Genomic DNA, 25,525 nt, shown 5'->3' with positions numbered 1-25,525 from the left:
AGTGTATCTGTATCACTATCAATGCACCTTGTATTAATGTGTTACAGTGTATATATAGTATATTAATGGAACATGAGTTGGTAGATACTGATAGAGATACACTCCCTCTCAGGGGTCTCCTCTTTTTTGAAAGGTCAAATATGGTAACCATAGAAAATCTTCCTTTGCAACAAGCTAGCTCAGATAGACAAATGGACCTGTATATTAAAAACTGAAAATACATAACTTTGTGGTCTGAAAGTTTACAAGAAAAAGGAAGTTTTCACTCAGTTAAGTTTATCAGGTAATTTTGCCACTTTGTTAACTTGGATTGCATTTCTCCTGGCTTAATTTGAAGCCCATTGAAGTCATCGGACTCTGTGTGTGCTTCAGATTAGGCTTGATGTTAAGAGCTTTGTGCTTAATGCAGAGAATAGTCATCTAGCATGTGTTGAATTTTATGCTCCAATCCCACAGAAACTAAGTGGGCTGTCTGGGGGGAAATGGATTAAACTGAAAGCAGATTTTGGCCTTTGATTTTTAATTTTGTGAACAGAGAGATTTTATTGCCCATAGCGAGGTTAAGTAAAGATGTTGCTGCTCTTGAGCTGTTACTTTACTTATTGTCTATGCATCTTTGTGAAATTATCTGAAGGTCTTAAAAACACATGGGACTTTTCAGGCTTATAACCAACAAACAATGCAATGCTAAAGACCCTATTATTCACATTGTTCTAGATAGTAAACCCCCAATTTACCAGACCCCAATATAATGTAGACTCATCAGAGGCGGGGCTGGAGGTGCTGCCATAAGGGCTGGAGCTGCTGAGGCTGGAGGGCCCCCTGCAGCAGCTGGGGCCACTGGGGTCAGAGGAGCCAGGGAGTGGGCTGCAATAGGGCTCAGGAGCTCTCCTCCCCCAGCCCTGTGTGCTTTGAGCATGTTGGTACCCATCTGCCACTGTCTGCAATGGCAGTGAGCAGCAGCCATGGTATCGGGGGCTGCTACCTGCTAGCAGGCTGGAGGCAGCCGCGCTCTACGTTCATGCAAGTGGCTCAGAGCAGAGGGCTGGAGGAGCTGCAGCGCTTAGAGCTGCAGGAGGTGGAAGGAGCCAGGCTGGCATTCAGCTTCTCTCCTGGTAATTGGGAGAGGGAAATGGAGGTGTGAGGGGAAGTGAATGGGACGGGAGCGGGGAAGGGAAGAGGGGAGTCAGAGGACAGGAGTAAGTGATGGGCTGGGAAGGTCAATGCATCATCATACAGTATAACCATTTGGATATAATGCGTTTGGGCATTAATGGACACCTCTCCCCCCATTAGACTGTTAAATTGAGAATTTACTGTATTGCTTTCTACAATCATTTACTTAAAATTTTTTTCATAATAGTATTCTTCTACCATCTTATTTTAATTCCTAGCTCTGTACATTTGACAAATGTTGCCTTTTTTGTTCATCCTACCAATATCTATGGCCTGTTTTGAACTCATTCAACAGAGATCTGATCTGCAGGTGTATCTAAAAAGATAATTTTATTTGGTCTCTCCTTCCCACTTCAGATCAGTTATTTTCTGCTTTCTGACTCATTAACCTGCTTAGTCCTCTTACTTGACTACCTGTTAGGATATTGCCTTTAGATTTAGTGCTTGTGTGCATTTAAAATGCTACAGTGACCCACCGATAGGGGGCGAGGAGGATGGTAAAGGGGGCAATTGCTTAGGGGCCTGGAATCCAACTGCCCCCACTACTACTTTGGCAGTGGTGGCTGGAGCTCTCGGCCCCTCTGAAACCCCATGGCATCAATGTTCTGCCATTCTGTGTGGTTTGGGATGCGGGGGTGGGGGAGTGGAGTTGGGGGGATAGCGCTGCAGTTTGAGCAGCACTAAGGGATAGCTTCCCTAGACCTTACCCCTTCCAGGGGTGCAGAGCTGGGTTCTCTCCCACCTTGCACTGGGGTCCAATGGTGGGTGTTGTCCCCGCTGGCTACTGTCACAACTGCACTATTATCCTTCAGTGTAGATGCTTCCCAATCCAACCGGAGGAGCTCTCCCATGACAGAACAAGTAATCTACCTTCCCTAGAGACAGTAGGTGGCTGATGGAAGAATTCTCTCTTATCACACAGGGATTTAGGTCAGCTTAACAGTGCTGGTCAGCAATGTGGGTTTTTCACATCCCGGACTAAAATACTTAAACTGAGTTAATTTTCTAATGTACACCAGGCTTTAGTTCTGACCTTCTGTGTGAGCCTGACATACCAATCATCTTATGGAGAGTGGGGTACTTGTTTTCTTGAATTACTTGATATCTCTCACATTAATAGCAGCAAATCTTAAAGTTCTGACTCTTCCTGGTGAATGTGCTGATTTCTCCTGTGCTGATATGTTCATTTGGATGTGCTTATTTATTTATCAAGGATGAAATTTATCTTATATAAGCACCTATGCCCCACTTAAACCCTCAAGGGAGTTATAGGAATTCATGCCTGTTTTCTGAGGCGGACTGAATTTCACTATAAATTCAAAGAAATTGAGGGTAAAGTGCAGCATAAAAAAATGGAGCAGTTTAACTTACTAGAGTTGCTTCAAGGAGTTAAAAGAACTTTTCAAGAAGATTTTGCCCCCTTACACTAATTGATTATTTCCTTATTTTTGTCTCTAAAATACGCCATTGTCTCCTGCAAATAACTAGTGTATTCCCAATGTTTTATCAAGAGAAAATGGGCCTACTTCTGATTCTGGATAAAATTCATTGTTTCCTCAGGCATTTTGGTTAAGTGGCATGTTTGCTAGATTATTTGTGGAAATTGAACACAGCTGAGTCTGTATAGGTGTTCTTATCTGATTGAATATTTGTTGGAAAACATTTTGAGAGGTTTGCCAATGAATTCCTAGGGAATTAATATAGCCTGCTCCAGAAAGCTATTATGTTTTTGTCCAAGTACAATGTAGAAATTTCTGTTTTATTGACAAAAAGGAAATGGCTTTACAGTGTGATTGAGAATCAAAATAAGACCTGTTAGAGCGGTGGCTGAAGAAATTAAAGTACCTTTTTATACTGTAGGCCAGAGTTTAAATCAAAATCAATCTTCCACCTTCATGATTAAATAACCTTTAGGTATTGGTCCCCTGTACACTGACTTGGGAGAAAAGTTGTAATTGATTTTTAGTGCTGCACAATTGCTTGAAAGCAGCTGTATATCTTCTGTCTGGATTTATTTGCTAAGTGAAGGAGACAAGTTAGCCAACTGCGGTGTAAACATCAGCGTAAAGCAGCACCTCATTAATGTTTTCTTCCCATAGAAAAATCTTGCTTAATCATTGTTACCTGGGCAATCATTTCCTTGTCAGTGACATGCAGGAGAGTGACAAATTCTATCTATGGAACCTAAATTGAATGTACGCAGGACCACCTATTGAAGCTTAGTGTCAGCTCTAGTCTAGCTTTCAGCTTGTCCTTGCAAAGCTGGTGAAATGATTTCCTAACTTAGCAAATCATATTGCACAAGTGCTTAGAGTGGGTGAGTGTGATAGCATACATTTACACTTGCTGCTGCTGTGGAGCTATATTTGTTTAAATGCTATGCAGTTAGAATGTGCAATGGATCTACAGGAAGCGGGGGTACCTGTTTTTCAAGGAAATAAAAGGCAAAGGTATGAAAAGTACAGGAAAAGATTATTTTTAAGGGACACTACTCCCCTGTGATATGAGATCAAAAATTTTTGTTCTGGTGAATGATCTGTTGCATAATGACTTACAGATTTTTGCTTTAAATGAAACATTTTACCTGATCATGAAATTGTTTGATGCTTCTTATGGAATATTGATCCTGGGTCAATAAGCAGAAAAGAAGGTTCCCTAAAAATACAGAGCGGAGGTTCTTCCCCACTGTCACAGCTCTAGAGCTGGTTGGGAATCTTTTTAATTAAATGTACTTTAACATAAGATTTAGACTCCTCAAAAAGCCATTGGTTCGGTTTGACAGGTTTCTTCTTTTAAAAATAAATTGAAAAGCTTTTGAAATTGTTGAAAGTTTTTGACTTTTCATCCTGATTCAGGAGGGGAAAATATTTTTAAACCTTGAAAACATTCCTAGAATGGGAAGCCTCATTTCCCATGCAGCTCTATGCAGCTTATCTGGAAGAAAAAGTTACATAATGTCATCTTCCAGCTGCCTGGTTTGGTGCCTTTTCTATCTTATTTATCTTATGAGCATCTTTCTGTCTTTTCTTGAGGCCCAAAATGAGTGCTGTCCCTGGCCACTTTGACTCTGTCTCCAGCTCGTCCACTGATGGGAGGGTTGGGAGGGGGAAGGGGACAACTGCCCCACAGCCTGGCTATTCAAAAGGGCCAGAACCCCCTGTGGCAACTCCAGGAAGCACTGTGGCGGTATTGGGGAGGTGTGGCATTCTCAGGGTGGTTCTGAGCTCTGTTAGGGAGGTTAGGTCCAAGCCCATCCCTTCTTCCTGAGGCCTTGCCCATTGTGGGGGCACAGATCTGGGCCTCCCTCTACCTTGCCCAGGGCCCTGGTGAGTCTCTCAGCCCCACTGGTCTCCAACCACTTCAGTGTTTTTTGGTAGCTCCTCGTCTTTTCCCCTCAAATGCAACCTCCACAATGCCATTATTTTTCCTCATTTTTGGGTGGTGTCCCTGAACACTTCATCTCAGGCCTTCCATTTCCTCCCCCTCAGGTTAGCCAGCTGCTCAGACTTGGTTAAAAGCTCTGTGCTTGTTAGTCTGGCTTCTACAGGGGCTTGTGGGAGTAGGGCAAGCTATTAAATCTCTTAATAATTTTGGAAATTTTACTCCTTGCTGGTTTTAAAAATAAGCAAATTGAACCCAAGTAGTGATTTAACTTTTGAGGGGTGCAGTTTGAATGTAGTGGTTTGACACAAGTATTGCATTTCAGCTGACATTGACTTAAAAATATGCTGCAGTACACAGCACTTTAAATTAAAGTGCTGCTTAAGTGTTTGCTCCAAGGTAAATATCAGAAATATTAGCTGGGAATTTATGGGTGGGTTATTCTAAAGAGAATCAAGCAAATTGATAATTAGTGTGAATGAAGAAGAAATTAAGGAGGCATTAGTATTGGTTCCCAAAATGTAATTATCTTTTTCCTATAATTTGAGTGAAAGCAAATAGTCACCCTAAAGAATGTAATAAAAGGAAATGTAATAAAAGGAAAGCTACAGACTGTCAATGCCATTATTGCAACTCAATATAAAATGGAGTCCTGAAATGGGACAAGACTCTTATTACAAAGAAAAAAGAATCTTTAAATAACAACAGAAAGCACAACAGATTCCAAGAGTTTTTTTTAGCAGAGAAACACCTGAAAGTCAGCCCACACTTAAATCTGTTGAACTGAAGTTCTGAGTGAAGCTCTAGAACAGCCTAACAAGGGATTATAAACTTAATAAATTATGGAGGGGTTGGTGTGATGAGATTGCCTACAATGGCATGTGTTCCATCAGCGACTGCTGCTTGCAAATTTCTCAGATGACTAGAGATGGGACACTAGATGGGGATGCCTCTGAGTTATTACAGATAATTCTCTTTTCAGCCTTCTGGTTAGTGGGTCTTGCCCAAGTGCTCAGGGTCTAACTGATCACCATTGCTACGATCCTCCTCCTTTCGGAAGGGTCATGGTCAGGAGGCAGTTTGGAATGTGCTAATGAGGCACCGACATGAATATACAACACCTCATTAGCATAATGGCAGTTGTGTGTGATTCAAAAGTGCTGCTTTTGGAATGCATGCAGTCTGTGTAGACGGGGATTTTGAAAGGACCCACAGGATTTCAAAAGCCCCTTCTTCCTAAAACCAACTAGGAAGAAGAGGCTGGTGATGTCTGGGGAGTCATTTCAAAAGGCCCCTGTCTACACAGGTGGTGTGTGTTCCAAAAGGGGCACTTTTGAATCACACACGGATGCCATTATGCTAATGAGGCACTGCATAGTCATGTAAGCACCTCATTATCATCTTCTGAAATGCTTCTTTACCATGTCCCTTCTGAAAGGAGATGGCTAGTGTAGACGTAGCTCATATGCGTGGTAGGAAGAAATATCCCCCTACATGAGATTGACAGAGCCCCTGAGGGAGGGAGGTTCAGTGTGCTCTGCAGTATGGGGCCCAGGCCATATGCTAGTTTGAACTTCTCTGAAACTTGCAGTCTTTAAGATTTGAGGACTTCAGTAGCTCAGTCAGTTTCTGGACCTCTTGTAGGAGGGAGTGGGTGAGGGCCCATGCAGGCGGTCAGATTAGAGGACCATGGTGTTCCTTACTGGCTTGTAAGTCTACAAGTCTATAAATTCAGTGCTGTGGGTATGAATCTGCAAATTGAGTCACAATTAATTCAGGGAGGAGGTAACTCAGATACTTCTTGAACCTTATGCCTGATGCTAGTATTTTCTATGTTGTTTTTCACTGCTACTTTTTATGTCACACAATGATTATGTGACACCAAATGTGTTCATATAGCATCACCAATGAGTGTGTCTCTTTCTGTCAACTGTCTATATATTACTGTACACGAAAACATGTTTCTGAGCACCTTCTAAGACTCCCACCAAGCTCTGTGGATTTACCAATCTGTTTGTATCACACCTCAAGTTTACACCATGAATAACTCAGCATTCTTTTCTTCTCTCTTACTTGTGCTTCAGTTTTTAAAGCAGTCTTTACAGGTACCACTTTAGAGCTCTTAGCTGTACTAATTTTCATTTGCCTGGAGATGCTGAAATTACAGTTTGGGAGATGGAAGAAAGACATTTATTGGTGGCAGCTCAAAGGGTTAGAAATAACACAGATCTGTCTGTTCACCTCACTATACGTCTCCCTACTATAGTAGGAAGCAGCTCTTCTCAAACCCCTCCCCACAAAAAATTGGCTAGGATATCTACAGTTGTTATGGAAACTGAGACAAACCTCTGAAGGTGTTCGAAAACTGTGTTTAAAAAAGTGCACCCAGTCTGTAGAACAGCTTTGTCCATGCCAACTGATACATGACTTCTGGAGTGGCTCCATTACCCTGGTGATTGCTCACCCAGCAGAGACAAAGACAGCACAAATCTTTCACCTGTTCACTTCTGTTTTAACAAACACCCTGTAAATGTATAGTCATGACACATGCTTTATTTTCCTTCCTGGTGCTGTGTCCCAGAAGGCTTTTATATGCTGCTTTGGCCCACTGCATCTGAAGGAAATAACGTTAGTGGGAATTCGAAATATGCACAGAGGTGAGCAGTGTGAACAGGATGATCGCTGGAGAGGGTTTGCACCAGGAAGGCTCACAGCAGGGTAAAATGAAGTCTTTTATATCAATCATGTTAAAAAAATGCAAATAACACTGGGGAAAAAACAAATCTGTGAAGACATCTGGCCTGCTGGTCATGATCAGTTCATTGATAGATTCATATAATTATGGGATTATTAAGGTTGTCTTGCTACGTTTGGCTGCTAATTTCCAGGTTGACTTAAAAAACCATAAAAATAGGAAGTGAAGTATTATGTCCTCCTCTCCCTTTAAAGTGTGTGTGTGTGTGTGAGAGGGAGAGGGAGAGGGAGAGGGAGATGGGGGTGTTCTATGTCTCTCAATGAGCATTTTAACTGTTAGGAATCTATTATCTCTAAATGATTTACTGTAAAGATCTTTTTTAACTTATTATTCTCAGCTATCAATAAAGCAGCCACTAGTTGTGTGGCATTTTTCTGCTGACTTTAGTAATAATAACCACCTGTGGTGGTGATTGATTAGTGTTTTTATGATACTTTAAATATTAAAAACACTACATTGGTGATGTAATAAGCAATGTATTTCAAATTTGTTATGTTTAATGGCTTTTCTTTGCCTTAATAACACATCTGTTTAGTACAAACAAGGCTACCTCTCCACTAGCTATTTTCTCACAAGACTTTGCTGACTTTGAAATTTTGCAGTACGTAGTCATTCAGAATGAGTGCTATAGGACATCTGGATTTCACACAACTGGCTTTATTAGTCTGGGAATAAGCTCAATATTATTGTACGCTAATGGAATTGAATTTCCTCTGGAATTTCCTCTTTACTTGCCCTGCTTAATCTCTCTGGAGTTGGAACATCAAATCTGTGAAGAAAGTAGGTTACAGTTTTTTTTTTTTTAGTGATTTTTGAAGAAAATCCACCAAGACAGCTGCAGTTGGAAATGGATAGAAAAATCCTTTACTTTTCTTCTCACCCCTTCATCAGTTTATGAAGATGCTCCCCTGTATCATATTGATATGTATTATAGTTTGAAAGGATGACACTATAATAAGGATAGAAAAGGGGCCATGGCGGGGCTTAATTTCATCCCCAACAAGGGCTTAGAAGCCAATTGGTGCATCTGTAGCTGTTTTCTGCTAGACTGCAGTATGGACCAGAGTAAGGATCATTATGCATGTGGGCCTTATAAGGAAGCTGAGGCAACGCAATCAGAGAAAGATTCTAAAGCAGATAGGACTTTCCTTTTGAGAGAAGCCCACAGAAAGCAGTTGCCCCAAGAGGGATGGCAGAGCAGTTAGTTCAGCAGAGAAGGTAGAAGCCAGAGACCTGAGAACCAAAAGGGAAATTTGTGCTAAATGCAGGTAGTAGGAAAGCAGCACAAGGTAGCTTGGAGGTGGGAACAGACCAGGGAAACTGCAGGATGCTGGAAGAAGCAAAGCTAGCTGCTTAATACAGGGACCCTGGGCTGAGTTAACAGTGGCCCTGCCTTCCCCTGCCAACCTGTGAGGAAGGGGCAAATCTGTCCCCATGGAAAGAATATCGAGTGCCCAGGGTGGGGCTGAAGACTGAGTCCAAAGGACGGATTAAAGAATCACCTCAGGGATGTGGTGGTGAAGACTCTCCTGTGTTGGGATAGTTTGTGAACTCTCAGGCTAGACCTTTTTGCCCAACTGGAAGGGAAACTGCCTTGGCCAGAGGGCTGAGCCTAGGGAGAACTGGTGGGAGGCAGATGGCTTGCAGGAAGCAGTGAAGACAAAGCTCCCTTGCAACTTTACACCTGACACATGGAGTTATTGCAGGGAGTGAGTGCACAACTTTACAGTGGTATTTCACAATGCAAAAGATACAGTCCATTCTTTGGGGAAATATGTATAGTTTGTCTCTGAATGGCTGTTGAACTACTGTTTTGAGACAGCTTATCTTACTCATACTTTTGATTATGTAAATGGACCTCTGCACATAACAACAAGCATAAACAAGCATAAGAACTATTTTGTCTTTTCTCTGCAGAGCCCTGTGATCTTGCTTTGATTGTCTCATTCAGAGCCAGTGAGTAAACTTATTGACCTGAATGGTGTTTCCCCTACCTACAATAGCATTGAATTGGACCCCAAGTTAGTAGCTGTAGCTAAATTAACCTGTGAATGCACATGAGTGCACATTCTGTTATATCCCCCCCTCCCACTTCTTAGAATCTAAGCCTGGGGTCAGCAACCACCAGCATACCTGCCAAGAGTGGCATGCAAGCTGATTTTCACTGGTACATGATGCAGGAACTCAGGCCCACCCCTCGTCCCCCATGCAGCTGAGAGCTGGCTCAAAGTCTTGCCACCTGTGGATTAAGAAATGACCAGCTAATGCTACCAACTACCACCTACATGGTAAAGCTCTGCACCTTTATTTATTAATGAAGCTGTAGTAAGCAGGACTATTAAAGTATTATACTATTATAATACTATACTATTATAAAGTAGCACTGGCACTCAGACTGTATAAAAAGGTCAAAGGTCAAATTTTGGCCTTGGAAAGAATGCTGACCTCCTGATCTAAGTTATTGTTTTCAACATTGTTAGTATTCAAACAGACCCTTAAAAAAAACCAAACAGATACTTATCTATATCGTTGTTGAAGAAAGAATCCCTGTGCATCTTTCTTCCTGTCTCTGAAAATACAAGATGGGAAGCCTGGTAAAAAGCTGCCAGTTACTCAGAGGCGAACAGCAGGAGGCCATTACCTCTGCCATTATCTCTGCAAGATGTGGAACATCTCAACTCTTTCTTAATTCCATGTGAATTTAGAGAGCTGAGGGCTGGTTAATTTTTTCTACTGGAACCAAGATTTGTCATGACCTCCCACTCCAATAGTAGACTTAACTCTGGTTAAAAATAACCAGTAATTCCTTTTAGGGAAGGGTCTATAAGCATCAGTATCTGTTCATTTACCTCAGTACTTTCTTTGGTATTCAATTTGTAGAACAGAAAGCATCCTGTTGGTCAGTTTTGTGTTTTTTTTTGGCGGGGGAGGATGGGGGTTGCATTTCTTTACATAATGATATTAAAATATAGCTATTTCTCTCTGTAGCATCACAGTTGTATGTGAAAAGATATGAGTCATTTATTCCTATTTCTGTTAGAACAAAACAAACAGTATCAGTAACAGCTCTGAAATTTTCTATCAGTATTTCTCTGTGTGACATTTTCCAAATGGCATGTGCTGCTGCACTGATAATTGAATATTTATTTTTTTCTTTTCAAATCAGTACTTAATTGACTACATGTTGACTCTCTCTAGTCTGGCTCTCTCAGGACCTGACTGGTGCCAAACCAGAGAATTTGCCAGATCACAGGAGGTCAATATTGTTTAGCACCATTAACAACATTTCCACTGTTTTCTGGGCACTTAGAAGAGATTTGAGCTAAGTTAGAGCTAAGTAACAGCACAGAATACTGAGATCCAGAGCTAGTGGCTGTAAACAAACTTTATGGGGCCATGGGAAACTTGGCCACTCCCATGATAATTGGATATTTGGCTAACTAAAATCATGCCAGACCATGGAGGTTGTCAAACCAGAGAGTGCCAAATAGAGAGGTTCAATCTATACTGGGTAATACAAGTTGGATTACGCTATTGCTCATCAAAACGGTAGTAAACACACTGGCAAGACTCCAGAATCATAATAAAGACAAATGCTACTCAAGGTTTGCATCTCACCCCTCACACCACTTCTCTTTGCCAGTGTACCTCCCTGGCCTTGCATGGCCTAAGGCAACCTTTGAATTCTACAATCTCATTTCCCTCACAGGCAGACAGACAGTAGTACCTTAATTCCCTGTACTAATCCTTTGCAACATTATTGCATTGGATGAATTGTTACTATGCTGAAAACCCCAGATATTTCAGTGGAAATTTCCAAAAGATACTAAAAAAGTTAGGCACATAAATCCATTTGACTTTGTTTGGTAGTTGGGAGCCTAATTCTCCTAGGCTTTAGAAAATGTAAGCCTTCAGCTTTTTCTAAATTGTTTTCGTCTGCAGCACTGATCAACTATATACATTCTGTTCTGAACTGTAGTTAAATTTATGTTACCCTTGCTGAAACAAGCAAGGAAGTTGACTTCAGGATAGGTCCATTTATCTTCCTAAGATAATGTGCTGCATATGTCCATCAACAGATCAGAAGCAAATTTATTAGACATAATAATCAAGTAAAAGCATCCAAGAGAGAAATGAGTGTCAATGAAGTAATGTTATACAAAATGTAGGTTGTATCTTTTCTAAGTAAGCAGAGCTCTCTGAGAACTCATGGAGAGTTTGGCAAAAAAATGCAAAGTTTAAAAAAAAACCACAGCAAAGTATTAAATTTGTTCTGTATAATAATAATGGATTGTCTTGGGAACATTTTAGCATAGGGTTATGTAGGTCTTTTTAGTTTCTTCAGACTGTTTTGAGTTCTTATATTGACTCTCTTCCTGAATATTGAAGTTTATAGTAAGGAGTAAAAAATTACCACAATATGTACCTTATGTAGCATCTGTAGTAAAATACAACAACCTAGGAATTATGTAGGGCAGTTTCCCCTGGTCACTGACTTAAACAAAAGTAGGTTATGCCTCTATGTTACAAAAACACCTTTTCAGTTTTGCAGTGGAGTATTAGGGTTAGTACTTACGTTATTTTTGTTTTGTTATTGTCAAGGTTGTCTGTGTGTAGTGAGTCAGTATGGCCTCCTGCTGACTCAGAGGCAGAGGAGGCTGCGCAGAGGCCCTGGTGGGCGGGCCCGGAACCAGAACACCAGAGGCCCACCCCTCAGAGGGCGGGGGCCAGGGCTAGAAAGGCCAAGGGCAGGGCTCGGGACCCATTAAAGCCTGGGCCTCCAGCTCCCCGGCGCCAAGGGCGGAGGGTGTGTCGCCGCCCGGCCGGGCCGGAGGAGCAAGCCCCCAGCGGCTCCGAACAACCCCAGATCCAGATGCCCCAGGGGGACTACCCGGACTTTCCAGACCTGCCAGGACCCTCACACCGGCGGAGACCCCCCGCCTTGGAAGAAGCCCCAGAAGCGGCCTGCCCTAGAGTCCCGGTGGATCCCTGCAGCCCTCGGGTCCACCGTGCTACCACCACCCAGCTATCCCAATGACATTGATATGAGCGACAGGCCGGAGCCCCCGAAGGTGGACGATTTGGAGGAGACTGACCCTACGGGACCCCCGACCAGATGGACTGGGACCTTCTGCCAGTGGAGGTAGAGGTAGGAAGTGGCCCGGGGAACGACGTTCCTGAACCCATGGCAGTGTGTTGCGGCCTGGATCCCCACTGCCGTGGTCGTGTGTGAGCGACCCCCAGGGCCCCGGGCCGGGTCGCAGTGGAGTGGGAGGGCCTGCGACCCCCTACCCCCTCCTTGACAGGGCCAGCCCACGCTGGGCCTGTGCTCAAACCTTTGTGCTGTTGCCCCGCCCCAAACTGAGGGCTGGGCTGGTGCCCAAACCCTTGTGCTGTTGCCCAGCCCCAAACTGAGGGCTGGGGCCTGTGCTCAAAACCCTTGTGTTGCTGCCCTGCCCTGGACTGAGGGCTGGGCCGGGATTTTGTTGCAACTGTGAACTGCTGCCCCGCCCTGGACTGAGGGCTGGGCCGGAATTGTGTTACGACTGTGAACTGCTGCCCGCCCTGAACTGAGGGCTGGGCCTGTACTGTACGACTATTTTGAATGGTTGCCCGCCCTGAACTGAGGGCTGGGCCAGTACTGTATTGCTATTGTGAGCTGCTGCCATGCCCTAGACTGAGGGCTGGGCCTGTATTGTATTGTAACGGTAAACTGCTGACCGCCCCGAACTGAGTGCGGGGCTGGTGTTCTAACCCTTTTTTGGGTGCCGCCCGCCCTAGGCCAAGGGCTGGGCGTCTTGGGAACCTTACACTGTGTTCTGTCAAGCCAGACATGCAGGATAATAGAAGAATTTTCAGGATAAAATCAATATTATGAGAACCACAAAAATAGACAATGAGAAGGTATTGGAAGTAAGGCAATCAAAATCAGTGGCCAATCTGTCATAAATGTTGGCCTCTTTTCTTCCTTTTTATGGGGAACTTTCCCAGCATGCAAGGCGTGTCATAATCTTCTGTCAGCTAGTTCTGAAATGAACACAAGAGTCTTTCCTGTAGGTATCTGTAATCCACTGGTCCAGGTGTCTCAGATGCATGTCCTTCAGGCCACCCTTGGCTGCAGCAGTTGTGCAATCTGGCCCAGGTGTCCTGGAGGTGTGTCTGCTCCCATGCCTCAATCCCGCTCCCAAACACTGTCTCTCCCCCTATTGCATCCTGTCCCATGCCAGGCCATCCTTTAATCCCCAAGGCTGTGTTCCTGGGGAAAGGATGCAATGGTGGAAAGGGAGGAGTGGTGGCAGCCAGAGGCGAGACTTAGAAGATGGAAATTGACAGTCCTTACAGGTAATTCTGGGTCAAATTGCACAACAGCTCCAGCCAGGATTGACTCAGTGGGCGTGAGTTTGATACTCCTGCACTAGTCATTGTGGTTTATCTATCTGTACCAAATCTTCCTAGGAAATGCATGTCACAGCTCTGTGCTAGAGAGTCTTGAAGTGACATAGGGGGAGAGTTAACTGAAGTTACAGAGACATGATTTTAGGTCACCATTTCAATAGTTGATGTCTTCTCAGCCAAGATACTAGCTGTTACCTGTTGTCTAGGCCTTTTGGATTGAGTTTCACATAATCTACAAAATTATTTGTCTCTTGTGTATTTTAAGAATTTATGGAGTTTATCAAATATATTAGAGCTTTCTACCTAAGCTAACTGCTGTTAAAACAAACAAACCAAAACAGACCACTACTAAACTTGCTGGTTGGACCATCAGGTCTGTGTAGTCAATCAACTTTTCATGTACCCAACCAAAATACAATTTAACTGGACGGCAGGGTACTTTGTAAATACATTTCTGACACAGCAGTAGAAGGCCAGAACTTTGAGATTGGCCATTGGATGGCTGGTACAGCATAGGAGACTTCCCTTCTGTAATGGGAATCTTCAGTTGGGCAGTCAGCCTGCTCTAAATCTACTTTACACCATTGGAATAACAAAGGGCAGAGCCAGCAGGGGTGGGAGATCTGATTTAAAATGTTGATGCAACAGTGTCTCACTGAATATGTGTCTACTTCACAGTTTTATCTATACTGGTTAGAGTGTAGCAGTCAAGAGACAATTATCACCACAGGCTTCCTACAGATCCTCTATACTTTTGAAAAACATATTTTTTGGAAAAATCCAAAGTTGCCAGGCTAAGCTGGGCTGAACAGATAAAATGCTGTGGAACCAAAATAAGTTCTCTTTGTTTAAGGATCTTTCTGCATGAGTTCGTGGTAATATAAGTATTCCAGAAATAGTTTGCAGAAGATGTTGAATTGTAATCACTTGGCAATGAGTTGGGTATAGGTCTAGGGATTTTTGCATGACATAGGCTACGTCTACAAGTGAACGCTACATCGAAATAGCTTATTTCAATGTAGCAACATCGAAATAGGCTATTTTGATGAATAACATCTACACATCCTCCAGGGCTGGCGCCATCGACGTTCAACGTCGATGTTGGGCAGCACCACATCAAAGTAGGTGCTGCAGGGGAATGTCTACACGCCAAAGTAGCACACATCGAAATAAGGGTGCCAAATAAGGCTGCAGACAGGGTCACAGGGCGGACTAGCACTTCCGGGGCAACAGCTAGCCACTCCGTTAAAGGGCCCCTCCCAGACACACTCAGCCTGCACAGCACGCGGTTTGCAGAGCCATAGGCATGCACACCTCAGGCGACGCAGTCATGGACCCCCAGCAGCAGCAGCAGCAGCAGCAGCCAGAGGTCTACCCAGCCGCCCCTGTAGGAGCAGTGCTCGCTCTGCTCGATGCCACGCAGGAGGCAGCTGATCACATCCTAGCCACAGAGGAGGAGCTGCCTGCAGGGGAGGAGGAAGCAACCCCAAACCCTGCAGCCCCCTGCCCCCGCCGCACACGCCGCCGGCTGTGGAGCTACCCCATGAGCACCGACTGGTGGGAGCAGCTGGTGCTCGGAGAGTGGGCTGACCACTGCTGGCTCCAGAACTTTCGGATGAGCCGGCAGACGTTTCTGGAGCTATGCCAGTGGCTCACCCCCACACTGAGGCACCAGGACACCGCCATGTGGCGTGTCCTCAGTGTGGAGAAATGGGTCAGCATCGCTGTCTGGAAGCTGGCCACTCCAGACAGCTACCAATCCATGGGCCAGCAGTTTGGCGTCGGCAAGGCCACCGTCGGGGCTGTCCTCATGGAGGTAAGAGGACCCACGGGGAGAGGGGGAGGCAGCCCTGGCAGGGGAGGGGAGGGGAGGGGAGCCCTGGCAGGGGAGGGCCACACACACCCTGCACACCCCTCACTGGTGATCTCCCATGTGCTTCCCCTGCAGGTCATCCGCTCCATCAATGCCCTGCTCCTCCACAGGCTCGTGCGGCTTGGGGACCCGCATGCCGCCATTGTGGGGTTTGCCACCCTGGGCTTCCCCAGTTGCTTCAGGGCTCTGGATGGGACCCACATCCCCATCCGTGCCCCGCAGCACAGTGGAGGACGCTACTTAAACAGGAAGGGCTACCACTCAGTGGTCTTCCAGGCCTTGGTGGACAGCCGGGGCCACTTCCTGGACATATATATGGGCTGGCCTGGCAGCACCCATGACGCCCGGGTATTCCAGAATTCGGGCCTGTGCCGCCGGCTGGAGGCGGGGACCGACATCCCCCAGCAGGATATCCCTGTGGGGGACACCACCATGCCCCTCTGCATCATCGCAGACGTGGCATACTCCCTCCGGCCCTGGCTCATGCACCCTTACACGGGCCACCTGTCAGCCAGCCAGGAGCGCTTCAACATGCGCCTGAACCATGCGCCTGAACCATGCGCGCCAGGTGGTGGAGTGCACATTTGGCCGCCTCAAAGGGCGCTGGAGGTGTCTCCTCACCTGCCTTAATGCGGGCCCCACCAACATCCCCCAGATTGTGGGCGTGTGCAGCGCCCTCCACAACCTCGTCGAGAGCAAGGGGGAGGCCTTCTTTCAGGGCTGAGCTGTGGAGGCTGGCAGGGCTGATGTGCAGCCACCCGCTGCCCCTAGTCGCCAGGTGGACCCCGAAGGGACCCGGGTCCGGGAGGCCCTGCAGGCCCAGTTCAACGAGGCCGCGGGGTGAACGCTGGCAGGCCCCCCACTGCACCCCCCCATCCTCCACAACACTCCCTGCCCGTACGCCCACACCACAGAGCACCCAAGAGCACACCCCCTGACACTTTTCTTGTAAATAAAAACAGACATGTTGTTCGTCAAACCAGAATACGTCGAACTCTTATTATTATCATACTATTTACAGCCAAAATAAATATTGTATGTATTATATGATGAAAGGAAAAAAAAGGGGAAGACAAGGAAGGGGAGAACTATTTACATGGGGGGGCAGGTATCATCATAACATAACAGGGATCTAATACAAACTCTTTACAAAAGACAGGTGAAGGGCATATGTACAAAGGGGGAGGGGGGCCCACGTCCTGGGCCCTGCACCCCCTAATGTCCAGTGCTGGGGGTGGGCGGCCGCGACCCGCGCCTCGGCCTCAGCCCTGGCCAGGGCTGGCTGGGGGCCGGGTGGACCAGGAGATATGGCCGGTGGGTGTCAGCAGACCCCAGGTCCCCCTTGGCGGAAGGGCCCTCGGTGGTGGATGGCAGTGTGATGGTGGGTGGAGCGGCGGGTGGAACAGGCAGGGCGGGCAGAGCGGTGGCCGGCGCGGCATGGGGGGCCAGGTAGTCCGCGATGCGCTCGAACGTGCGCATAAAGGCCCCCCATGCCTCCTGGCGCCAGGCCAGCGCCTGCTCCTGCAGTTCAAGGCGCCGCTCCTCCACCCGCAGGCTCTGCTCTGAGACCTCCAGCTGCCGCCGGAGGATCGCCAGCAGCTGAGGGTCCGTTGCTGTCCGGGAGTGCTGGCTCCACTGTCGTCCCTGCCCTGGGGCTGGTCGGTGCTCCGCCGAGGGGCTGGCCTGGAGTGATGGCCCCGGTGGGCTCTCCGGGACCACTGAAACCTTGCCGGCGCTCTCCGGTCCCTCCGATGGTACAGCTGTGGAACACGGGGGGGAAGAAGAGTAGAGACAGCCGTTAGTGTGGGCCCCGAGCTGTGGCCCTTGTCCCCCTACCCCTCTGCTGCTGGTTCCCCATCCCTGTCCCCGGGAGATGCTGCTGCTGCTGATGGGTGTCCCACCCTCTCCCCTCGGTTCCGCTCCTCCCATCCCCAGGGATGGGGCATGACACTGTCGTGCTGGGGGGGCAGGGGCTGATGCCCTCTTCTGAGGAACATGCCACTGCTGTCCTTGGGGCCGTGGTCATCTGGGCATGTGTAGGGCCCTGGTCATGTCTGTTACCCCCGCCCCTCAACCCCGGGGGTGTGCAGCGGGGGGGTATGTACCTGATGGTCCGCTCCCACGGTCGGGGGACACCCGGTGGGTGGATGCCCTGCTGGAGCTCCGTGACGGGATGTCGATCCAGAGCCGCCCATCGCTGGAGGAGGATCCCCCCTCCTCTTCATCCTCTGGTGCCCCAGGGGTGGGCTCCTGGGGGGGCCCCCGGGGGTGCGGGGCTTACCTCTGGGGCGGACTCCACCTCCGGGGCCTGCTGGGGCTCATTGGCCAATGTATCAAGAGTGGCCAGAGGGGAGGAGGTGTGCCGGGGGCCCAGGATTTCCCTGAGCTCCCTGTAAGAGGGGCAAGTGATGGGGGCGGCCCCAGATCGGCCGGCCGCATCCCGGGCCCGGGCGTAGCCCTGCCACAGCTCCTTGACCTTACTCCTGACGTGGTCAGGAGTGTGGGCAGGGTGATCCCGGGTGGCCAGGCCCTCGGCCAGCCGAACGAACACATCTGCATTCCACCTCTTGCTCCCCATTACCTGGAGCACCTCCTCCTTACTCCAGAGCCTCAGCAGGTCCTGAAGCTCAGCCTCCATCCAGGAGGGGCCCCACTGCCTTTTGCCAGACTGGCTGCCGGGCTGGGAGCCCTGGCTCCCCTTGGGGGGGTGCCCTGGGAGCGCTTGGGGGGCTGGCCGGCAGCCATCGCAGCGGGGGGGGAGGGTGTTTGTGGCTGCAGAGGAGCGTGCAGGCTGGCCGCGTGGATGGGCTGCCGCCTGCACGCTCTCTCAGCTTCCTGCACAGGAAGGCAGGGGGCGGGGACCTTTAAGGGTTCGCTGCACGCGGCGACCATCGAGCTCAGGGGCTGGACAGAGCATCTCTCAACCCCTCAGCTGATGGCCGCCATGGCGGACCCCACTATTTCGATGTTGCGGGATGCGCAATGGCTACACGTGCCCTACTTCGACGTTCAGCGTCGAAGTAGGGCGCTATTCCCATCCCCTCATGAGGTTAGTGACTTCGACATCTCGCCGCCTTACGTCTATGTCAACTTCAAAATAGCACCCGCCACGTGTAGCCGTGGCGGGCGCTATTTCAAAGTTGGTGCGGCTACTTCGAAGTAGCCGGCATGTGTAGATGTGGCTATAATATAAAAGCCCGTGTTTATGAAATATAATTTCATAAACATTAATCAAAAACTTCAAGTCAAGAGTTTTGCTCTTATGATATGGAAAAAAGCTGAATTTTTGTTGTATATTTTTCTTTGGTTATTTCTGCAAAAGCTGGAAAGGAACCATCCTATATAAAATAAACAATGGAAACTTGACTTTTAAAGCGATAAGCATACCCATAATGTAAAGCATGGAACCATGACTTTTAGGGCAAAAGATATAATTATTAGAAAATATAACTGTATAGGCCACATTTGTTCTCTTTGTGTTTATCTATTTTCTTCTTGGAAGATGTCCATAACTCCATTCACATTATCAAAACAAAAAGCAGTCAAGTAGCACTTTAAAGACTAGCAAAATAGTTTATTAGGTGAGCTTTCGTGGGACAGACCCACTTCTTCAGACCATAGCCAGACCAGAACAGACTCAATATTTAAGGCACAGAGAACCAAAAACAGTAAGCAAGGAGGACAAATCAGAAAAAGATAATCAAGGTGAGCAAATCAGAGAGTGGAGGGGTGGTGGGGAAGGTCAAGAATTAGATTGAGCCAAGTATGCAGATGAGCCCCTGTAGTGACTCAGAAAGTTCCCATCACGACTTAAACCATGTGTTAAGGTGCCGAATTTGAATATAAAAGCCAGCTCGGCTGTTTCCCTTTCCAGAACAGTGTGATAATTCCTTTTCAGTAACACACATACCTTTAGGTCATTGACAGAATGCCCCATTCCATTAAAATGTTGACTAACTGGTTTGTGGATCTGGAGTGTTTTGATGTCTGTTTTGTGCCCATTGACCCTTTGTCTGCGGGAGTTAGAAGTCTGTTCTGGTCTGGCTATGGTCTGAAGAAGTGGGTCTGTCCCACGAAAGCTCACCTAATAAACTATTTTGCTAGTCTTTAAAGTGCTACTTGATTGCTTTTTGTTTTGATAGTGTATAGACTAGCACGGCTTCCTCTCTGGTTCCATTCACATTAGTAACAGAGAGGGAGGTGTGCTAGTCTTTTTACTATCAAAACAAAAAAGCAGTCAAGTAGCACTTTAAAGACTTAAAACAATTTATTAGGTGAGCTTTCGTGGGACAGACCCACTTCTTCAGACCATAGCCAGACCAGAACAGACTCAATATTTAAGGCATAGAGAACCAAAAGATTACTCTTTTTGGTTCTCTGTGCCTTAAATATTGAGTCTGTTCTGGTCTGGCTATGGTCTGAAGAAGTGGGTCTGTCCCACGAAAACTCACGTAATAAATTATTTTGCTAGTCTTTAAAGTGCTACTTGACTGCTTTTTTGTTTCCATTCACATTAGTGGAGGTTAAGCATTCATACAAATACACAAAACTATATATTTGTCTTTGGCAAGTAAACACATCCAGATTCCATGGCTAAACATCAGATTCCAGTGCAAGGCTTCATGTGATGTAACTATATAGGCACTCTAAGGCATGTAACAAACATGTTGGGGAGAGCGTGGTACAGAAGAAGGTGTAACTAAAGCCAACATAGATTTACTTTTGGCAGACATATGATCACCTTTGAATTTCACCAAATAACTTCAATATGTGCTAAGTGCATATAGTAGTGTTTTGGGGAAAAGAGGATTACAGGGCAAACTTGAAATGAATTGTGAAGTAAATGCATATAGCTCACCCATCCGCTAAGTGTGATTTGAGCAAGAGCTTTCATGCATCCAACAGCTCATTTAAATGCCCCCGCACCAAGTCTTTAAAGATATGAAAATAAGGTCTGTGTTTGAAGCAAAAGGTATTGATTTCTATAATAACAGAGTAGAATGATCATTTAGTTTGGTTTAAAGCCTTTCATAGTCAAGGTGTCCGACAACACTTTACAAGTATGAATTTCCCATTAGATTCTCAGGGCCAGCACGCCTTGAGCCATGGATGGTAGAATCCGTTTCATAGTCTAAGTAGTATTGGCCATCATCCCAATATTTTGTTTAGTTCTTTTAAAAAACACTCAGTGACATCTGTAACTCCCTTTTCAGAGGAAGAAGAACCACAAAGTCTCATTTCAATGGCAAGTGTTCCAGTCCCAAAGCTCTTTTCTATGCTGAAATCTGGCATTATTATGAAAGTAAGCAAGTCCTGGCGTTGACCTTGAGTCCATGACACTATGGACTAGAGGCATTGAGGGTTAACAGAGCATAGCTGAACTAAACAGCAGGTACAATTAGGAAGCTGTTTTTTAATAAGATGATGTTTCGGACTTTTAGCAAAAGTACGCAGGAATTATATGCTTCAGCCTCACTGTGAAATTGCTGATGTTTTAGAAGCTGTCCTACCAAAGTGTAAAAGGGCCTGTCTCAGGGGTCTGCAGCCCAAACTACTTAGAGCTCTGATCTTGACAGCTCTCTGATGCTAAAGGAGGCTGGGGCTGTGCAATGAGTGGATGGCTGTCTTCCACGATACCTCCTTAGAATCCAAATTTTAATGCTGTGTTCCTTGAGGGAAAAGGTATTCTTTCTTCTTAGTCAATACTAAAATCATTGTTCTAGACATGGTACTTATTTTGGATGAGACATATAACTGAGACATTACTGGACCATCTGTGGCCATTAACATTCCCACTACACTTTCACAAGGGTAATAATTAGAGCTGTGTGAATAATTGACTTTTTTAGTGCACTGGTAATTCTGGAAAGAAGATTGTTTCAAGTCTATTTGGAACAAAATGTATGCCTTTTTGAATCAAATAGTCTAAAGAAATTTCATGTCAGGTGAAGTGACACATTTCATTCTGCCCAACACATGTAATTGTGATTTAGAGCATTTAAAAAAAAGTTTTATTTAAAAATAAATTAATTAAAATCCATTTTAAAAAGGAAAAGTAACTTCAAAATGATTTTTTGAAAATGGCAAAACAAAACATTTTGAGTTAAAACTGCTTATGTAAAAAAAAAAAAAAAAAGAGAAAAATTCAGTGAAACCAACATGATTTTACAACATATCAGCATTGCGGCATCTGCATTTTTTATTGCAAAAAGTTTGACCTAAAATTTTTCTTCAGGTCTAGTAGTAGTAATAATTGATCATATTAGTACTTTGCCTTTCCATAGCTTCTTTCCTGAAAGAATCTCTAAGGCTGTGTCTAGACGAGCCCTCAACTTCGAAGGGGGCATGGTAATTAGGGTGTTGGGAGATTACTAATGAAGTGCTGCAGTGCATGTGCAGCAGTTCATTAGGCTAAATCTCCCCTGAGGCAACTCCGAAGTGTGAAACTTCATCGTGCCAGTTTGCGTGTAGCCGCAGATCAGGAGTAAAGGGACTTCGAAGTAGTGCGGTTGACTCGCAGGTACACGCAAGCTGACACTTCGAAATTTTGCACTTTGAAGTTGCCACGGGGAAGATTTAGCCTAATGAAGTGCTGCATATGCACTGCAGCACTTCATTAGTAATCTCCCAACATCCTAATTACCATGCCCCCTTTGAAGTTGGGGGCTACTCTCAACACAGCCTAAGTGTTATGCAGACATTGATACATTAAATACTCTTCTGCAGTAGAAAATTATTTGTATGTTAGGGATGAAGAAACTAAAGCAGACAGGAACTGAATGACATTCTCAGTGCTCACAAAAGCTAAATAATATTCTAAAGGTCACCCAGCAAATCTATGGATGAGCCCTGAATTTCCCACTACTTGTCATGTGCTCTGATCACTAGACCATATTTTTTTTCACTTAACCCTTAGCCCATACTATATTTTCTTTAATTTTTGTAAGCGTTACACAAAGAATACAGTGGAGTTCCTCTGTAAGGGCTTTAGCTTTGGTGTGCTACTTCGATTCCATTTTGGATAACAATATTCTGCATGCATTATATTCCCCTTACAATATCATTTAGTTCTGTCATTCTTTATATGCTATCCTTAACTGTTGTTTTATTGTTGCCTGCTGTGAAAGAGTTACCACCAGTTACCAGAATTTCTGTAGTTCTTAGGCTGTCACATACATACACATAGAGAGAGACAGAGAGAGATCAGTCTTATTTATTCAGTACTATCTATGTATCAGAACCTGTTTTCAATGTTCTTTTTGGATAGTTTGTGATGGGAAATAGTACCTATGCAATTTAGATGTTAGAATTCTGTCTCTGTGCAGCAAGCACCCTAAACAAGAAGTAATTACACAGTAAGTACTGAGGCTAATTCCTGAGTTTGGGCGTTTACTTATCAGTAATCCTAACATGCAGTGCTGTTGTTTAGAATATGTACAGCACATGGATAACAGGTATAACCATGAATGTGGCCCTATTCTTGCGAGGTATTCACATATTTTAATCTGCTCGCAAACACTTCACATTTTCTTATCTCTCATTTATAGACTGAGCACTTCAGCTTCCTCCCTTAGGTGCTGATCAATGGCTTTCCCTGTTTTTTTTTTTTGTTTGTTTCTTTGTTTTTTGTCTGTTTTTTAAATCAGTGGCAGTCCCTGGTGGTACTAGTGACTGCACAATGCTGACTCTGAGAGGTGTACCCTAGGTTGGCTTACCCCCCCGTCCACCAGGACATTAGTCTCTGCAATTTCCTAGGTTTCCAAAGGGACAGTGACAATGCCTTCTCCATTGGAGTTCATCATGTGCCTGAATGATAATGGCAGAGTACAGAGGAGCTGAGTAAGTCAAGCTGGTTTCTATGGTAACTGGAGCTCGCCTAAATTCAGCCTATGCATTTTTCTTTTTCATATTTATTTATTTTTGACAAACCCAGGTATTTGTTTGGAAGGCTGTGCTTATGCCTAGAGTGGCGAGGGAGAGGAAGTTGCTTCAGTGTAAGTAAATGTGTTTTGAGCAATTTATTATTCTACATGTTGCAGTTTCACTATAGAAGCCACAATCATGTTATCATTCAACTTGCAGATGAACACCTGGTTCAAATCTAATGAAGCTGGGTCTGTGTCACACCTTCTCAAGACTATTATTTTAAATGTTTCAGGCTGGAATTATTCTCTTTAAAAAAGAAGCAATAAAAAGGCCAGAATCACAATATGGCGCAGGGTTATTGTGAAACCATGTTGTTGCATGATGCTGTTCAGCAGCATTGGAGCGATGGGTATAATGAAAGATTGTCTGCCTTTCCCGCTCTCTATATCTATGAATCCCATGCTCTAATTCCTTTCAAAGCTGATTATGTCCTTCTGAAACTTACTCTTTTTCAAAAATCTGAGTCAGAGTGCATACCATCAGCAAAAATGTCCTTCTCCCCACACATGTAGAAACACATGTAAGTACTTTCATGCAGCGTCAGTTTGGATGTGAATGCAGAAGATTCACTTGCTAATATTGAAGATGAAAAAGGCAAACTGTTCCGGGCCAAAGTACACCTCAGTGTCCAGCAGTTATAATGTTTTATAATAAAATGGCAATAATTAACTTGAGAAGTGGATGGTAGCAGGAATGAAAACATTTGTGTAACCTTCAAACTGTTTCTTGTTTTTACATGCTGTTAAAAAAAAAAAGGGGGGGGATAAAGAAACTGAAAATATGTGTGTAGAATCCATCCCAATTTTATACGTTGTCCCTGTTCCTTCTCAGGTAGCCTCACAACATCTTACTTCTTTGATTACTTATGACTTTGGTGATCAGGTTGCAAAACAACCCGATGCCGTATACTTACTTTAAGTTTACCTTTTGTGTGAAATGGCAAACCCTCAAACCCAAGTTAACCTGAGTTCCTGGATTAACTCTTAGAGGACAATGCTTGATCTTCATGGCGTCATGAGCAGTCTTCCATGGAAATTAGCTGTACACCACCAAACTGAGTGGCTAGGTGATGGCGTCTGGCACCCTTGGAACTTGATCAGTTGCAGACAAGAGGATTTGCCAGACCATGGGAGGTCAATATTTTCTGGCAGCATTACCAGTACTTGCATTGCTTATTGGGCTCTTAGAAGACATTTAGGGGTAAATTAGAGCTAAATAAAAGCACAGAAAACTGAGAGCCTGTAAACAAGCTTTATGGGACTGCAGGACACTTGGCCACAGCCACAATAAGTGGTTATCCACCTAACTAAAATCATGCCAGACCACGGATGTTGCTTCACGAGAGTGTTCCATACTACAGAGGTTCAGCCTGTATCTGGAGAGGACTCTGTTGCAGTTCCATCAGTGGAAGTGATGGCATACATCAAGCCTAAGCATTTTTATCAATAGTCAACTTATAGAGCTAGATGACACAGTGGTGGAGACTGATACAACTACTTATGGAGCATCATCCATGATTCATCTCCCCATAAATGCTAGTGTAAATATAGTCTTTGATTTTGTTTCCTTCTGCAGAGGCTGTCTAAATTACTTCTCTGACATGCTGCAGGTCTCTCAAGCACTGGAGCACATTTTTTGAATACTTGCATGACTCCAGCAGGTCTAACAACTTATGATACATCTAGGCTGCAATTAAACATCTGTGCTTCGACCAAGTCAGCTGATTCAGGCTTGTGGGGCTTGAGCTAAGGGGCTGCAAGGATAACAGCCACTGGCTAGGTGTGGGGGGGGGCAGCTTGGGGCAAGATAGGGAGGCCCTGGCTCTGCGTGCCCAGAAGAAGCAGGACCAACAGCAGAAGGGGTAGGGTGAGAGCAGTCAGACTAAAGTGCAGCACAAACCACAATGCTGCCCTCCTCCAGCTTCCTAATCAAGCCCTCAAAACCATAAGGAGTCGCAGCAGCTGCTTCTGGGAGCTCCAGGCCCCAGAGCAGCTGGTGTCCTTGCATCCCCTGTCCCT

The 25,525-nt window shown here is 45.4% G+C and overlaps 1 protein-coding gene across 2 annotated transcripts in view; it reads left to right on the top strand.

The window, feature by feature from the left end:
• Nucleotides 1-25,525, top strand: part of KCNMA1 (potassium calcium-activated channel subfamily M alpha 1) — an 863,058-nt gene that overhangs the window by 235,744 nt on the left and 601,789 nt on the right. The gene's annotated exons all lie outside the window — the stretch shown is intronic.

This window comes from Carettochelys insculpta, chromosome 7 (assembly GCF_033958435.1).
Source record: "Carettochelys insculpta isolate YL-2023 chromosome 7, ASM3395843v1, whole genome shotgun sequence".
Taxonomy (NCBI): Eukaryota; Metazoa; Chordata; order Testudines; family Carettochelyidae; genus Carettochelys; species Carettochelys insculpta.
The sequence above is the reverse complement of the archived record's forward strand: the minus strand, read 5'-3'. Positions and strand labels throughout refer to the sequence as shown.